Source organism: Schistocerca cancellata, chromosome 3 (genome assembly GCF_023864275.1).
Source record: "Schistocerca cancellata isolate TAMUIC-IGC-003103 chromosome 3, iqSchCanc2.1, whole genome shotgun sequence".
In the NCBI taxonomy this organism is placed as follows: Eukaryota; Metazoa; Arthropoda; class Insecta; order Orthoptera; family Acrididae; genus Schistocerca; species Schistocerca cancellata.
Window position 1 is genome coordinate 282,384,449 of NC_064628.1, and position 4,089 is coordinate 282,388,537.

Genomic DNA, 4,089 nt, shown 5'->3' on the forward strand with positions numbered 1-4,089 from the left:
AGGGTACCTTGAGTACCTCTATCGGTTCTTCCTTCTTTTCCAGTCTAGTATTGTTTGTGGAAAGAAAGTTTGTCGGTATGCCTCTGTGTGGGCTCTAATCTCCCTGATTTTATCCTCATGGTCTCTTCGCGTGTTATACGTAGGAGGGAGCAATATACTGCTTGACTCCTCGATGAAGGTATATTTTCGAAACTTCAACGAAAGCCCGTACCGAGCTACTGAGCGTCTCTTTTGCAGAGTCTACCACTGGAGTTTATCTATCATCTCCGTAACGCTTTCGCGATTACTAAATGATCCCGTAACGAAGCGCGCTGTTCTCCGTTGGATCTTCTCTATCTCTTCTATCAAACTTATCTGGTACGGATCCCACACCGCTGAGCAGTATTCAAGGAGTAGTATAACAAATGTACTGTAACCTACTTCCTTTGTTTTCGGACTGCATTTCCTTAGGATTCTTCCAATGAATCTCAGTCTGGCATCTGCTTTACCGACGATTAATTTTATATGGTCATTCCATTTTAAATAACTCCTAATGTCTACTCCCAGATAATTTATGGAATTAACTGCTTCCAGTTGCTGACCTGCTATATTGTAGCTATATGATAAAGGATCTTTATTTCTATGTATTTGTAGCACATGACACTTGTCTACATTGAGATTCAATTGCCATTCCCTGCATCATGCGTCAATTCGTTGAAAATCCTTCTGCATTTCAGTACAATTTTCCATTGTTGCAACCTCTCGGTATACTACAGCATCATCCGCAAAAAGCCTCAGTGAACTTTCGATGTTATCCACAAGGTCATTTACATATATTGTAAATAGCAACGGTCCTAAAACATTCCCCTGCGTCACACCTGAAGTCGCTCTTACCTCGGAAGACTTCTCTCCTTTGAGAGTGACATAGTGCCTTCTGTTATCTAGGAACTCTTCAATCTAATCACACAATTGGTCTGATAGTCCACATGCTCTTAATTTGTTCATCAAACGACTGTGGGGAACTGTATCAAACGCCTTGCGGAAATCAAGAAACACGGCATCTACGTGGGAACCCGTGTCTATGGTCCTCTGAGTCTCGTGGACGAATAGCGCGAGCTGGGTTTCACAGGATTGTCTTTTTCGAAACCCATGCCGATTCCTACAAAGTAGATTTCTAGTCTCCAGTTAAGTCATTATACTCGAACATAATACGTGTTCCAAAATTCTACAACTGATCGACGTTAGAGATATAGGTCTATAGTTCTGCATATCTGTTCGTCGTTCCTTCTTGAAAATGAGGATGACCTGTGCCATTTTCCAATCTTTTGGAACGCTACGCTCTGCTAGAGACCTACGGTACACCGCTGCAAGAAGGGGAGGGGGGGGGAAATCTTGGGTTAGCAATCCGCCGCGCTGACCGCGCAGTTATCGAAGCGAGCACATTTTGGGGTACATTAGGACTCGAAAGCCGGAGTGCGATGAGTGTTGCCGTCGTGCGAGCGGCGGTAGGGTCGCTAGTTCTGCGTGTAGAATATCCTACCGGAAACGTCAGCATTCAGTTTGTTTTAATAATGGTGAATACTGAATAGTGTGTTGAGAATAACAGTTTATTTTCTAAGAGACATTTCGCGGACTCGTATTGAGCTGAGACACTCTCGAATCGTTGAACACAGATTAATTCATGCTACTGCAATTAAATCGGTTTAGGCTTCAACAAATACCATAAAATTAGAAACTTTCGTCAGTGAAAGTATGCTTCAAGCTTAGGGACAAAGCATCATGCGCAATTGTGGTCGACACTAAGTCTAAGAATGGGCCAAGTATCTTAGTAGCAGGTCACGTATTGTCACGTTGCCCGTTGCACAACAAAGTTTTGTAATAAGAGTCGGTAGCGTCGTAACTTGTTGAACAGTAGACTTGAGTATCTAAGAAATAGCGCAAAAAAATACATATATACGGAACTATTTCTGAGTACAGATAACATAATAAGAATAACAAAGAAATTAAAGTCATTTGTGTATGTCGTAAGACACCGTGATAAATGCCCAGAGTTGAGAGTAATCTAGCATGCAATGACACACACGAACACGACGGAAACTACAATATACAAAACTCGCACCATGCCAATGACTGACTACCTAGTGTGCAGACTAACATTTCCCTAGAGTACTGTCACAGAGAAAGTCATCAAAACACACTATTCTCGCTGTCGATACAGAGTCAATGAAACGAATGTGCTCATATTTGCATCCAGATGACTTTTAGTTCCACCTGTTAACAAATATTCGTATCTCAGTAAGTATGCAGATCTGGACCCATGTTTACTGGACGTGTTTTTGTTGTTCCAATGGGTGCCATTATCTCTCAAACTATTCTACACGTTTTTTAAACATCACCATCAGTGTTCTACTCTAGGGAAGGTCTTCACATATAGCTCTCCATGCAGCTCCGTCATTTGCTATCCTCTTCGTTTTTTCATAATTGTTTTCTGTCTATGTACTGTCCACCATGTGAAATACTCTTCTTCTTTTTCGATTCACCGTTCCTTCCACTAACATCCATTAGGTGAGCAATCTCTTCTCATCCAATATCGAAACCAACTGTGTTTTCTCTTCTTGATTCCCATTAAAGTTCTCTGTATTTTCCCACTCTTCTCAACACCTCCTCATTTGTCTACTCATTTTATCCCTTACATCGACCATACCTAGCTAGGTGGCGCAGTGGTTAGCACACTGGACTCGCATTCGGGAGGACGACGGTTCAATCCCGTCTCCGGCCATCCTGATTTAGGTTTTCCGTGATCTCCCTAAATCGTTTCAGGCAAATGCCGGGATGGTTCCTCTGAAAGGGCACGGCCGATTTCCTTCCACTTCCTTCGTACCCCGAGCTTGCGCCCCGTCTCTAATGACCTCGTTGTCGACGGGACGTTAAAAACTAATCTCCTCCTCCTCCTTACATCGACCTCCAAATTCACATCTCAAATGCTCCTAATCTTCTTTCTTCCTGTCTCCTCAGTGTCCATGTCTCAGTTCCTACATTGCCACGCTCCATATAAAGCATTTCGCCAGTCTCTTCCTCATGTCCCTATCCCTAGCCTTCTCTTAACAAATGCCTCCTTGGCTATTGATACATGCTTTTTCACCTCTTTATTGCACCTCATTTCTTCCGTAGCTATGTTTCCTAGATATCTGAAAGCACTAACTTGCTCCGTATCTTCCTATTCTAACGTTATATTTGTTCTTACTTTTCTTGCTCTTACTACCGTACATTTTGTCTTTTCCTTATTAAATCTTATACAGAAATCCTTACAAGTCGTATTTAATTCTTTTAACGATCTCTCTTTCGCTTTGTGCCAACAACATCACGTCATCTGTAAATCGAATACATTCTATCCTCCTACCTGCAACTAATCTGCATACTGTCTAACTTTATTTAATTACCAGTATAGTGTGCTACAATTATGTGATATAAAGTACATAAAAGAAAGTTGTGTGGAATGACGAGGACGCTTTGACGGTGATCTATGGTAATATGGGTGGTGGCAACCTTAGTCAATGAAATATACCTCTACGAATTTTTGTCCTCTGTCTTCTTACCATTACATACTTACTGTATGTAGCTATGGTAGAGTGTGCTATGTTTTGTGTCATATGATAAACGTTGGAAGCCCCTTTCACAGGAGAGGAAGGAGAAATTATCAGCAGCGCTCAAGATATATTACGAACGAAAGAGAGCATCGAAGAAGACCTAGTCATAAGCGCTCCTTAGTGGACTTAAGTCAGTAATAATAATAATAATAATAATAATAATAATAATAATAGTTACTGTATTATACTCTAAGAGGCACTACCATCGGGTCTGGGCAATGAACTGTCTTCGTAGTTACATTCATGTGGAGTGAGTCATTATTATCACAGAAACACTGAAGAAAGAGATCAATTTCGTAGTGATAAGTTGCACCATATTGCATTGGTTTTCTAAACTACCTCCGCTGGTATTCGGAAACAGCAGTAACATTCAGAGTTCAAATATGAAGTGTCAGTACTGCCACATGTGCATATTTTCCCAGAAGCCACTTGTCTGGAGTCTCCAAAGCAGCATCATGTTACC

At 41.4% G+C, this 4,089-nt stretch overlaps 1 non-coding gene across 1 annotated transcript; it reads left to right on the forward strand.

Moving 5' to 3' along the window:
* Positions 1-2,685: 2,685 nt before the first annotated feature.
* On the forward strand, positions 2,686-2,758 carry Trnaa-cgc (transfer RNA alanine (anticodon CGC)). The gene has a single exon. It is a non-coding gene; the product is annotated as a tRNA-Ala (tRNA).
* Positions 2,759-4,089: the final 1,331 nt, after the last annotated feature.